The 14,231-nt window shown below is 40.1% G+C and overlaps 1 long non-coding RNA gene across 10 annotated transcripts; it reads right to left on the reverse strand.

The window, feature by feature from the left end:
* Positions 1–8,074: 8,074 nt before the first annotated feature.
* Positions 8,075–13,959, reverse strand: LOC141627086 (uncharacterized). 10 transcript variants are annotated; one of them, XR_012536642.1, is made up of 7 exons: positions 13,573–13,959; positions 13,318–13,497; positions 11,705–12,054; positions 11,250–11,604; positions 10,451–10,695; positions 9,432–9,826; positions 8,075–8,275 (listed from the first exon to the last, which is right to left on the reverse strand). It is a non-coding gene; the product is annotated as an uncharacterized LOC141627086 (long non-coding RNA). The 10 variants fall into 10 exon arrangements; XR_012536643.1 differs by lacking the exon at positions 8,075–8,275 and having other exon boundaries at positions 9,083–9,826; positions 11,705–11,797; positions 11,920–12,054; XR_012536647.1 differs by lacking the exon at positions 8,075–8,275 and having other exon boundaries at positions 9,083–9,826; positions 11,250–11,393; positions 11,539–11,604.
* Between the last annotated feature and the right edge of the window lie 272 nt (positions 13,960–14,231).

Here is a 14,231-nt window from a genome sequence, read left to right on the forward strand (position 1 = left end):
ATTCAATGGACATCAGGAACAAGGTTTTGGGGATGTAGAGGTAACACCAAGCATGGTAAATCGGGAATTTGTGCGTAGAATACAAAAGAGTGAAGTTAGAAAGGCGTTAAGGAAGATGGGGTCAAAGAAAGCAGAGGGATCGGATGGTATACCCATAGAAGTTTGGAGGTACTTCGGGGAGAAAGGGATCGAATGGGTAACCATTGTCTTCAACAAGATTTGGAGGAGCAACAAGATGCCATCGGCTTGGAGGAGAAGCACTCTTGTCCCTTTGTACAAGAACAAAGGTGATGTTCAAGAGTGTTCCAATTATCAGGGAATTAAACTTATGAGTCATACGATGAAGTTATGGGAGCGGGTAATCGAGCAAAGGCTTAGGAGATGTGTAGACATCTCGGAAAACCAATTTGGATTTATGCCCGGGAGATCGACTATGGATGCGATTTTTATCATGAGACAGTTGATGGAATACCATCGGGACAAGAAGAAGGACTTACATATGTTTTTTATTGACTTGGAAAAGGCATATGATAGGGTACCAAGAGAAGTACTTTGGTGGGCTTTGGCGAGAAATGGTGTGTCGCGAAAATATGTTGACCTCATAAAGGACATGTATGAGGGGGCTAGTGCAAGTGTTCGCACTAATGTTGGGAGAATGGAAGAATGTCCTATTACCATCGGGGTGCATCAAGGTTTCGCACTTAGTCCTTTTCTCTTTGTTATAGTTATGGATGAGTTGACAAGAGATATTCAGGACGACATCCCTTGGTGTATGATGTTTGCTGATGATATTGTGTTGATTGATGAGACAAAAGAGGGGGTGGAGAGAAAGTTGGAATCGTGGAGGCAGACTTTAGAGACTCGTGGGTTCAGGCTGAGCAGGAGTAATACTGAGTATTTGAGGTGTCAGTTCACTAAGGTGGCGGGGTTGAGATCGATAGAGGCGGGGAGTATTATTTTCAATGGAAATGTTGTTGAGGGTTCGGATTTCTTCAGATATCTAGGATCTATTATTCAAAAAGATGGGGATTTAGATGGAGATGTGGCTCACAGAATTAAAGCGGGATGGTTGAAATGGAAGAGTGCTTCAGGGTTTCTATGCGATAAAGATATGCCCCAAAGATTAAAGGAAAAATTTTATCGCACGACAATTAAGCCTGCCCTACTTTACGGCTCCGAGTGTTGGGCCGTGAAGCATTGTCATATTCAAAAGATGAGTGTGGCGGAGATGCGCATGTTGATGTGGATGTGCGAACATACAAGGAAAGATCGGTTAAGGAATGAGGTGATTAGGGAAAAGGTAAAAGTGCCGCCAATAGAGGACAAGATGATGGAAAACCGACTAAGATGGTTTGGCCATGTGAGAAGGAGACCTATGGACACACCAGTTAGGAGGCTGAAGACTTGGAGAACAGAAAAGGTCCCTAGAGGTAGAGGAAGACCGATACAGACATGGTTGAGAGTGATAGAGCACGATATGAGAGTTCTGGGGCTTGAGGAGAGTATGGTGACGGAGAGGGCACAATAGAGGGAAAGGATACATATGGATTTTTAGTATTTGATGTTTTTTGACAGATTTAGTGTTTTTTTATTTAATTTAAAGAAATTAAATTATTTATTTTTCTCTCCTTTATTACACTTTTTCACCAACCACTTTCTTATAGATTTTACCTGGTTCATTCCGGATCCTTAACTCTATTTCGGTTTTTAAAAATCGTTTTAATCTTTTCTCTCGATTTAAATTTTAAGTTTTTATAAAAGAAAGGCGGAATTCGATTTTAAAACCCCTAAGTTTACCTTGACTTTCCATTACATTTTCGTTCTTTCTTTTTGTTTTTCATCTTCCCTTTTTTTATTCGCATTTTGAGGCGTGTGTTCACCCATGGACGGTTCGAAAGGATGAATCATGTCAGCCGACCCCAAATCATATTGGGATTAAGGCTTTTATGTTGTTGTTTTTGTTGTTGTTGTACATTTGGGCGCTTAAAAATCGTCAAAAACAAAAGCACTCTGTATTTCATAATGATCGGTCCTTACAATTTATGCTTAAGTGTTATCAACATAAAAAGTATTTTGTTGTGGCCATCTTGAAAAGTCAGATCAGCAACCATCGGCATTGTGTTATGGTGTTCCGCTAACCACCACGTGCGCAAGTAGACCATTAACACAACTTTTCTAAGGAGCCGACCAACGAAGTAACGAAGATTTAGTACTAACGAAATGTTCTATTTCATGTCAACTGTTATGCATTCGGTCAGGTAGTACAATTCACTTTGGATGCATTATCCTGAGTTGTGTATTCAAAGTTAAACATGTAGACATGATAACAAGAGTAGCGGAATAGATTAGCTTCTGTATATATAAGTATATAATCAGATAGTTAAATCTAAAAATCTATGCTTTACAAAAAAATTATGTGTCCTTATGATCGTATTTTATCCGACACCAATGTAAAACTGTAAACATAAGAAAAAATTCTAGTTCTGTAAGTCAATATTAGAACAGGCTGATATTACTACCGTGCACGTAAAATTTGATCTTTCTAGGCTAGCCACGAGATTGTTACTGTGTTAGATAACGTACTTACGCTATATGACATGTTCAAATCGATATTAATGAAAAAATAAGGACGGTTTTCCTAATGTGTGTGAAGTGGCACCACAGAATAGGGACGCTAAGGTACTGAACAGCAATTAACAAGAGTGTCGAGTTAACAAATTTACACATTGTGAAGATATACTTACCACATAAACCACAACATTGACCCTATCTTTGAACATCACCGCACAGCTTGTGCACATGTTAATAGCAGATCCTAGCACCTGGATATGTACTTTAGCAGACCATAGACCAAGGATTATGCGGCCCTTGCCTTGCTGCATTCTGAGGCAAATAAATCTCAGTTAAGGTAAAGATTGTTACTGAACAACTACAGTGCTGAACAGAAACATTACAAGCAAGCCAAGTAGTGTAACACTCTCATCTACCAAGGAGCCTTAACAAGACCTTCCCTAGCAGATAAGGGTGTTACCATCTCGGTTGCCCAAGGATAATAATAATCAAATGTCGATAAAAGAACAGTTATATTAAATTACAAGTGATTTAAGCAAGATAAAAGATACAACTCGTGACCACTATCAACTAAGGGAAACTACCTCTGCCAAGACTCGTGGTAGACTCGTCCCTCCAAGCACCCAGCTATGATCCAGACATCAACCTGCTAAGACTGACTGCTCGCTATAGTGGATCACGGCAGACACAACACAAAAAGACAATACAACAACACCACACAACAAGGTCAGCAACTGAAGGGACAAAAATACAAAAGCAGACACAACAAACACAGTAACACACATACACCACCTCCTCCAATCACCCACACATCTCTGACTACCCGAAGGTCCAATCCTGCCAGATTACCAGTCGCCACCAGTAATCCACACTGCCAGTGGGGGACCGCAGTCGTTCCCACCTAAGCCCCGCTCATCTAATCCGAGCGATAACCCATGTTCCTTAATGTGCACATCCCCTTTGTGGCGGGTTCCACAGAGGGCGAATCAAGGGCGTGAAGCCACTCCCGCAAGTGACTCCACTCAGCCGAGGACGCACCTCGAGTACCACAGACAAACAATCACAACCAACTACATTATAAAACAACAACGGTCAGCAATAACCAATCTACACCATCAACAACGACACTAAACCAATTATACAACAACAATCGACACTCTAGACAACCAACATTACTGAGTAGGAAAACCTACCTTTATCAAACCGCAGCGATTCCGCGCATGACCATAAGACAACAAGCAGTCACCATAACCACCTATAACAACCAGCATAGCCATCTATTACAACTACCATAACCACAACTAAAATCAAGGGAGATGATGATGATGATGACAACATACCTATACAAAGCAATTCGGCGTCAAGACCGCTACCTGCTCAAGCATCCCATCTGTATGGTGTAACCACTCTCAAAGGCCTTAAGGAGATGAACCATGGTGAAGGAGAAGTGAAATGATGACATCTAGGTTTAGGAGAGAAGGAGAAGAAATGATTTGGGTTTCACGATATCACGATTTATAATTCCGAGCTGAACTCCCGTTACTCGATCGAGTAAGCAACTTACTCGATCGAGTGGCCTCTACTCGATCGAGTGACGAAGCTACTCGATCGAGTGACGAAGCTACTCGATCGAGTAGCCTCCACTAGATCGAGTAACCAAAACTTCAAAGGGTTATAACGTCACAAGGTTGGCTCGTAAGGTTTCCGAAGGTCTAGATAGGTGTCTAAGGTCAGCCAACGACGGTCAACGGGTCTCTAAAAAGACAGAGATTACAGTCTTCCCTCCTTAAAAAGAACTTCGTCCCCGAAGTTCAACTCATCCTCCCTCGCGACACAAGGCAAAAAGAACTAAGGCAACCTACAACTATCCATCCCGACAAGGACAAACACAACCGCTCGTATCTACCACCCAGTTATGAACGCTCACCACCCATCATCATCATCATCATCTACCCTAGCACACAACATCCAATATAATTTCCTATCAAGTTATCAAACATACATTATACACGGGAACAACCAACACAACCATTACTTCCACGTATTTCTATCATTACTCAAGTATAAACCAACACGGCTATCTGTTTATTCCTCCATCAATTAGTTGTCAACAATCATTAGTTATCAATCACTCAAAAGCAGTAGATTATCGATCACTTACACAACAAACAAAATAGCATTCATTTTAAATTAATTCCTTTAAATCATTTCTATTACTCAATCATGCAGCAACAACTCAATTATGTAACAACTTTGTGAAAAATTTCTTGGAAACGAAATACAACAACATGATAAATTTAATCAACAATTGCCAACAATTATACAACAATCATTAACAATTACTTAAACAACTACTCATAATACTATGAGATTGTTATAATTTTGTCATTTTCCCATGCGACATTACTCTTCCCCTCTTAAAAGGAACTTCGTCTCCGAAATTCACCTTCAAGACGAACTATAACTATTACACGAGGTGTTAACTTTTATTCCATATTGACATTATGAACAATATACTAGACGTTGAGACTCACAACGAACATGGTACTCCACTGACATTACATAGATATGGCTCTTGTATATGAAAACCATAGGAACAGTGAACAACACCATTACACATTCCGTTATCCCATTATCATACATGACATCAATTAATTTCTTACACGACCTTACAAAATATGCAACAGGAATTATAACCACCATTCAACATGTTATCCGAGGCAATTTAATTTATGATCTCAACAAGGGTGAAAGCAAAAAACCATGTTTATACCATAAAAACCGTACTTGAAATACAACAACGTGATCACCAACAATAATAAAGGAAAATACTATCAACAAGGTACACAAGGATGAAGGCCAAAACAATTTTTGAATGAAACAACCGATATACAGGGGCACTCGATCGAGCTCAGAAGCTACTCGATCGAGTTGACGTTACTCGAGCGAGTTCATCAGCTACTCGATCGAGTACGCCAAGTCTATAGAGCATTTATAAATCACACCTGCAGGTACTCGATCGAGTCAGGGGCACTCGATCGAGTAGCCACAGGTCACAATCCTCCAAATGGGCACGTTGCAAAACCAAGGAAACATATATAAGTCGGAATTTCATTTCCGACACTAACCACCTACATAACAAGCTCTAAAAGCATCTAAAATACGGCCTTATGGTCAAATACAAACTAAAGTGTATCAAAAGTACCAATCAACCAAGTACCGACTAACTGCAAGTCTATGGAAACGAAGATAAAACAAAAGAAACATTATCACTCTAAGGCCGGCTCCTCCATCTCCTCATCTCCACCTCCTCCTCCGGATGTGCCCGCTCCAGATGTACCCTCACCTGTGGTAGTACCTGTACCAGAATCTGCTCCCACTCGCCATGGTGCCAAGAAACCGTAAGGGTAACTCCTGGGGTCCCCCATGTAGTCGGATCCACACCAAAGGAGTGAAACAATCCACCGTCGTTTCCAACACCTCTCCACCACACCGTTTGGGCCGAGGCGGTCCCAATGCCCTGCACATAAGCCATCTCGTGTAGGTTCCGGAGCGTCAAAATGGCAGATACCCTCTCCGTGAACTCACTCACCCGCATCTCAGTACTAAAGAACGAAGGGTAGCTGGGAACCTGATGTTGTGGGGGCACGTGCTGCTCTGGTTGGATCTTAGCGACTTTCCCCCTCACCCGTCTCGGACCCCTCCCCACTCTAGGTTGCCAATCCTCAGGTCTAGCTTGTTCCCCTTTAGTCGGCTCTTGCATCACCTCCAAAATGGTATCATCAATGAGGTAATACTGCCGAGTAGGAGCCTCCTCATCATCATCGGAGTCTGATGCCACTACCGCTGCTGTTAAGGGCTTAGTCACAGGGAGGTGCTCGGGGTCAGGTATCCTCATCCAGCTCATACCCCATACTCTCCAACCAACCCACCACCCTCCAAAGTTCTCAACCATTTCTAATCGAGGAAGTAGTCTCGGTCCAAGGTAGGCACAGATGGAGCCATAGGTGTAAGGGTCGAGGAGGCCTCAAAGGTGGTCAACCGCTCAGCTAACCGTGTGGCAATGACACCACAACTCAAGTATCGGGTCCCAGAGGTGGCCATCAAAGTTAGGCTAGCACAGACTATGGTCGGGGTACTGTAAGAAACTCTCGGGCCTCGGGTGGGGTTAAGGTAGGCAACTAGCAACATCACCTCATGTGAGTTCAACTTACTCACATCCTTCCGGTTATAGTTCAGACAAGTCAAGGCACGAAGAAAGATCTTCAAAGTGATATGTTGGACGTCATTTATCAACATGCTACTCGAGGTGGGGGCGCTCTTGCCGGTCAAACAAGGCATATAACTACTAGCTCCACACTCAGTCGGGATATCCCTAAGGGATTCCTTCTCCGGTCGGGCAAGGCCAAGATGGGTAGCAAACATGTCCATGGTCAAGAGGAAACTAGTGTTCATGAAACAAAACTGTACGGTCTTAGCTGTCGCGTCATAGATGAAAGAGCTCATGAACTCCAACGTCAAGAAAGAGTAGGAATGCTTCCTAAGGCGATACAAACCAGTCAAACCCAAGGTCTCAAATATATACCTCACATCCGTCTCTACCTTAAGGTCCTCTAAGATGGTAGTGTCGATACAATGGGTTGGTTTCATGCGGCGTTTCTGTAACTAGACAAAGGCATCTCTTTGCTTAAAGTCAGCAAAGATAACGGTAGGGTACTCGGGCACGGGTGGAACAGTGGGTCCCTGACTCCCCTCACCAACCTCGGGCTCGGAAGCCCTTCCCCTCTTACTCTGACGGGTGCTAGCTACAGGTCTCGGCATCTGTTTCAACATACATTTAGGCACACAAACGGGCACTTACTTGAAGAAAATAAACTTTTCATGCATACTAGGAAGGACTCATGTGACCTTGTTATTGCTTAGCAGTCTGTAGCAATAAACGGATTCTAATCACTTTATAGACTCAACAACAACAACATCAAAGCCTTAATGATTTGGGGTCGGCTGACATGAATCGTCCTTTATAACCATTCATAGGTGAACGCATACCTCAAAAAGCGAAAAGAGAAGGGAAAATGAGGTAAACTTACAGGTTTTAAAATCGAATTTCGGATTTCTTTTATAAAAACTTAAAATTTAAATTGAGAGAAAAGGTTAAAACGATTTTGAAAACCGAAATAGAATTAAGGATCCGAAATGCCTTAAAAGTAAACCAAGTGAAAAATATATAGGAAAGTGGTCGGTAAAAAAAATAATAAAAGAGAGAAGGGCAAATAATTTATTTTTTAAATTAAATAAAAACACTAGAAATCAACATGTATTCTTTCCCTCCATTGTGCCCTCTCCGTCACCATACTCTCCCCTGCTATTATTCCGGCCAAATTATTGTCTCTCAAGTCCAGGACCTCAAGGAGGGTCAGATGCCCAAGCTCCGCCGGTATGATCCCTGAGAGATGGTTCGCATAGAGTACGCTGTTCAGGTAAATGAAAGAAATCACCAAAGTTTCCAATTTAAAACAACATGAAAGGAGACTGATCGGTAATTATTAATATTAACTAAATGACAATCATTGATCCTTCCTTTTCCAATAGAGCATTCTGAAATACAGCAAATAGGTCATCAAACAATTGTGGTTCCATACTGGGCCACACCATGTAATATGAATTCACACATTCAGGTGCAAGTTCTCCATAATGGGCAACCCTGAAAATTCAGTGGTAAGAACACAATAAACAGCCAGTATAAAGCACCAAAATTCTAATACTGCATCTTGCACATAATTAGATGTACAGTTAATTTAGTCCGAGCAACAAGGAATAAACATTCATCACGCTAACTGCAACAAACTTGGCACTCAAAAGTACATCCAAGTTATCACATTCGACACCAATATGTGATCACAAAAGCACTACAGAAATTTTACCATAGTCTTATCAGATCTGTAAAATAGTTTCTACGACGCACGCTAAAATAGCTAGTTAGCTACTACATTACACTTGTGACCTATCTAATCCCGCCAGCCACCTGGAACTATTGTTTGGAAATACAAGTCAAAAGTGTCAAGAAGCTTAAAGTCAATGAAACTTAATCCACAAAACATGACTCATATAAGACACAAATTCATGTTTAAGACGGGCATATCCGTCTTAAAATTAAAACATGTGAAGTAGGATAGATGGAACAAAAGCATAATGCCTAACTATACAGGTGGTGTGCTATTTGCACCGTTGAGACGGTCATGTCTGTCTTCAGAAAAAACGTCATATAAGATACATAAAATAACGCAAATTATCACATAAGCCCGTTGTACAGTCGCCTTGTAATGCTTGTATCGCTTATATATTGCTATGAATAAATGAGGTGTAAAAGGTATTATAAGGTCGTGACTCCTTCATAAAAGAGTTTTACAAAATAATTAATGACTCTCCATGTCAAGCAATGTCTGCAATCCTACAAAACAAAGACAACGAACCTCCGGATAACAGACTCAGACGAACTCACATTTCAAAATGGATACTTGTACTTTATAAGTAATTCCCTGCAATATCTCATGTTCGTTCCACTCGAGATTGTAGAAATTACAGAGTATATCAATATTTATATCAACCCAAAAAGATCATAAAAAAATGAACAAGAATGCTTAGAAATGTTGGGAATTCTACCGAGTGTACTAAGACAGGAAATTAGCTCCATTACATATATACAGAGGTTAGGCACGACCAAATAGTGAAGGGATAGACTCATAACTCATACCTTGGAACAAAGGACAGACTTTAAGAACTTTTACACTGTTTTCGAATTTTCATCAATGGTGGGAACAGTTTGTCTCCAAACAAGTGTTTACAATACGAAACAATACCTGGGTACCAGTCAGGTAAGTTCGGGACTCGTCATCTTTTGGACCCATCGTTGGCAGCAGGAACATTAGACGGAAAACTGGAAAGGTCGAGGTCAACAAGAGTCATATCATATGGGACTGCAAGAGAATTTGAGGTATCCACAAGAAGAGACGATTTCATATCTTCTGACGTTAACTCTTGTCCATCGAGAGGATTAATGGGGGGTGCTTGTGGAAGAGGATGACTGGCTAGAGAGTTGAACATTATCGAGCTTGTTTCCGTGCAAGTGCTTATTTCTTCTCACTGCATCCATCTCCTGTCCAGTGGGTACAAATGTTCGTGATCTGTATTTCCTTGGCCCTTCTTCACCCTCGCCGTGGTTGTAAAGCACATAATTGTGATAAGTCAGTGCAAACTGCATTGTGTATTGTGCAGACTATCAGCCATATTTGTAAATCAAAGAACATGGTATAAGAAGAAAAATTACATTGCCTAAATGGCAAATTTAGCCTGATGTCGATTGGGAAGTTGTCAGACATGTAACATCACTTTTGGGGTTTGCACAATGCCTATTAAGTTTTAAGGAAGGTTCCAATTGATATTGGCAGTCTAAGCCTAACCAGAGTGATACTATCTACTCACTGCATTCCAAAATTAATTCATCCATTCGACTTCAGCGATTAAATGATGTCCACAGTGAGAAATATTCATAATCATACTCCATTTTCCTAAAATTTTCCCAAAGGTTAACCGTAACTACTGAAAAGAGGACTGAACATGGCCAGCATTGGCAATCAGTGATGAATTTTACAGATAAAAGATGAAACATTGAATCTAACAATCATCGGCAAATACATTCTAGCTTGTAAGCAACCGTAAAACCAACCCATTAGAAACTTGGAGGTAGAAATAACCCGAAAGTTTCAAACTTTCCAACCTATATACCCAACAATGAATACACCACCCAAAATCTATTAAATCACTCAATCAAAAACAACAACAAAATCAAAAACATTGAAAATCTGGAAGGATTACTTACGACATTAGAAGCAAGGACAATCATGGAGTGATTTGAAAGAGATAAATTGGTTTATGAAAGCATCCAGTGACTCAGGTATGTGTACATTGAGCTGAAACACCGATTTGCTATTGCCTGATATCATGCCTTGAGTATCAAATTTCCCCCTGAAGCGATGCTTCTGATAGAACACCTCCATTATTTATATTACTTAAATCAGACCACAGAGCTGATGACTACACAATGTCACCATAATTCGATTCTTCCTAGAAGAAAGATAAAAATACGCAAGTTCAGAGTACTACGAAGAATTAAAGAATAGTTTGATATCAAAGTTATGCCAAAACCGTAGTTAAAGGGCCAGTTTAGTCACAACACCACTGTAAAGAAGGTTCAAAAATATTTTCATCTTTTTGACACCCTCGTACAGTTTTAAAAAAAACCATTAACATGTCAACAATTTTATTGGGAAGTAAAGTTCTGAATTCAAGTATTCTAACACTAACTTAAATTATGCCTTTTTGGGGGTGTAAAGGGAGTCACAAGGGTAAATTGATGTTAACGGGTTTCAAAACCAGGTCACGAGTTATGTTCAAAGCGAGATCTGAGATCAATTCATCCTTAGCCAAAGGACTGCAACAGAAAATGATGCAAAGTGCGGGAAACAGAAAATAAAGTAACTATTGTGATATTTATCATTAATCCGAAAAACTATTGCAAATAGACACAGTCGACTCTAAGCTCAGCTCTAACTGGTTCAACTGAACCAATTTTTTTCAACCTCGGTACCAATTTAACTCCTAAAAGAGTTGCTTGTTACCTGCTCAAGAAATTGAATTCCAACACCGACAACTCATGGTAATGAAAACTGCAATTACACCGCTTGGCCAGGAATCCTGGCAACAGCAGGTCAAGAAACACCTCTAGGAGGCGGTTTTTTACTAAGCCGTCTCATGTCCCTGAGCTGTGCTCCCCACTTTAGCATCATCAGTAAGACAAAAAAAGGCTAACATGCTAACAACAGTATATTTACCCGTAAAACAGGCACCAAGAAAACCTAAAACTTAATTAAACCATCAAAGCAAATCAAACCAAAAGAGATAACATACAGTGGAAGTAGTCTTGGTTTCCGAAACAATCCACGAAACTAACCTTACTCGCTCAATCTCCGCTATCTTCAAAAATTGTAGATAAATTGATGTGAAAATCAGAAGATTGTTAAAGTAAGGTAAGGGGATATGAAGGTTAAGGTTATAGTGGAATGTTATCCCTTACCTTAATTATACAAAGGGGATATGAAGGTATGATAGAAAAACCGAATAGATAAATAACTAATCGACATTGAAGGCCGAACTTGAGCCTGATGTTCTTCATCCTCAACAAATCCCACATATAAGATTTAATCAGAAAAGACAAACGATGATTAAAAGAAGTAAGCAAATTGAATATAAGAGGAAATAATTGATAATAGAAAGGAGATGAGATAATACACATATCAAACATGTACAATAGAGATGGTCGAGCCGGATCACGCTCCCCTGGCCTAAATAGCTGATTCTCCACTATAAGTCTATAACGTTATGAATCTCTTCTGCAAACACAGCATAGAAACATTCCTTACATATCTGCAATACATCAATAAATAAATTACACATCCTTGTATAAGACAACCTTATCCAAGAAATTTATAAAACCAATTTATTACTACTAACAATTATTTTAAATGGTTCATGATATTTGTAACTCACATATCAACCATCAACTAAAATAAGCATACAGTATACAATCATATACTTCCTCCATTCTTAGTTTAAAAAAGCGCGCCTCAGGCGCGCCTAGGCGCGAGGCGAGGGTAGGCGATGATGCTAGCGCATTACAGCAACTAGGCGAGTCTGTGTTCAAAAGGCCCTAAAAGGCGAGCGCCTCAAGGTGATGCCCTAGGCGCAAAAAGGCGCGCCTTCTTAACTGGAGCCGCTGACAAGCTTTGTTTCATAAATAGTCACATGTCAAGCACATGACCCTAACTCCTTTTTAATAAAGTTTTATTTTATTACAAAATAACACTCTTTTAACCCTAATTTTTTAGAAGTACAACCTAATCAGCGTTTACTTCTTTCAATTTTCTACTGCAAGTTTCTCTTTTTCTTCTTCTTCAATTTTTTTTTTAAATCTCTTGCTTTGACTCATTTAAGCATCTGTTTCCTTTCATGTTTTCTTTCTTATAATTTCAGTTCCCCCTCTTCTTCTCTCCTTGCTTATATACTTGTTAATTCCTCTACTGACTTTCTCTACTGCTGCCGCTGCTTGTAATTTTAATTGCTCTCTTATAGTTTGCCTTTATGTTTTTGCCTTATGTGCTGTTTTGGATACAATGGTTAATTAGGTACAAGTATTTAACGCTTAATTTAACGAATGATATGTGATATAGAACGTAATTTTCTTCCCTTTAATATATTTATGATGTGAATCTATGTTTTTAGTGATGCTTAGTGGGTAGAATTAGTTTAGAGGCTCATACAAAAAAAGATGCGCCTCGCGTTCAAAAGGCGTGCGCATTCGCCTTGCGCCTTGCGCCTCATCGCTTTGACCCCTCATCGCCTCGTTGCGCCTCCTCAAACTAAGCCTCCATTCCATTTGATCGCGTATTCAAAAATCGTATACAACCAAATGAAACCGGTGAAATATCAGGAATCAATAATGTTTTGCGGATCATATTTTTCCACCTCTTTCTGACAAATAAGGGGATATTTGTGATCCAAACCTCTCAATTAATGATAAATGCGTAGTTCTGATCGTTTCAATAGACAAATTCAACAGAATTAAAATTGGGTGGTCAATCAATTTGATCTAAAACCCTAAACCCATGATCACAATTTCATAACCCTAACCTAATATCAAGAGCACGATTGAAGAGAACAGAGGCTGCACAGTAGTCACCTCCTTTCAGAGCTGCATTGCCTTTCTCTATCAACCCTGCGGAAAAATCGAGAGAATTATCTCGGCGGCGACAACTACAGAACTTTCGTAGATTTTGGCGGAACTAAATCTTCAGATCAAGAGTCGAAAGCCTAAACACATACCAAAGTTAAATCAACGAAATGGATGACGATGGATACTCGCAAAATAAAAGCAAGAGAGTTAACCTGAAACCAACGTCGCTGATGCCCTGTCTTCCGAAGTTGATTCCGATGTCTCTGAGGTGGTCGCGGTCATCAAATTCAGTTGAGGTAGTGAGAGTGAAAGTGCAGGGGTGAAAGTGCAGGGAAAAGGTAGCCAAAATTGATGATAGTAAAAGGTCACCGTGAAAAGGTAAGCGACGCCGATTGGTTACCGGATAAAGAGAGGTCACAAAATAATTACTCAAAAGGTCACCGGGAAAAGGTCATGGAATGAGATTGGTAAAGGTAAACGGGAAAAGGTGATGGCAGCAGATTGGTTAACGAAAAAGGGGAAATAGTTGGCCAACAATGACAGAAAACTGACAAAGTTGAGCAAGAAAGAGAGACGGGCAAAGCGACAACTTTGAACGAGAAAGATAGACGGGACATACTGGGAACACAAATTCTCATTATAGACGGACACTATCCGTCTATAATGAAAGACGGGCCAAATACAATATCATTTTCCTAATAGGACAAACAACAAGTGGGGTGGTGGGCCAAAAAATGTCACTATTTTCATCAGATTTGGCCAAATTGCATTTGATAATAATGACGGATATCATACCCGCTTATAACAAGACTAATTGTACTGGGAAATGTAGACAAAGATATTTGGGCAGGAAACTGTAAAGGACTTGATG

This window comes from Silene latifolia, chromosome Y (assembly GCF_048544455.1).
Source record: "Silene latifolia isolate original U9 population chromosome Y, ASM4854445v1, whole genome shotgun sequence".
NCBI lineage: Eukaryota > Viridiplantae > Streptophyta > Magnoliopsida > Caryophyllales > Caryophyllaceae > Silene > Silene latifolia.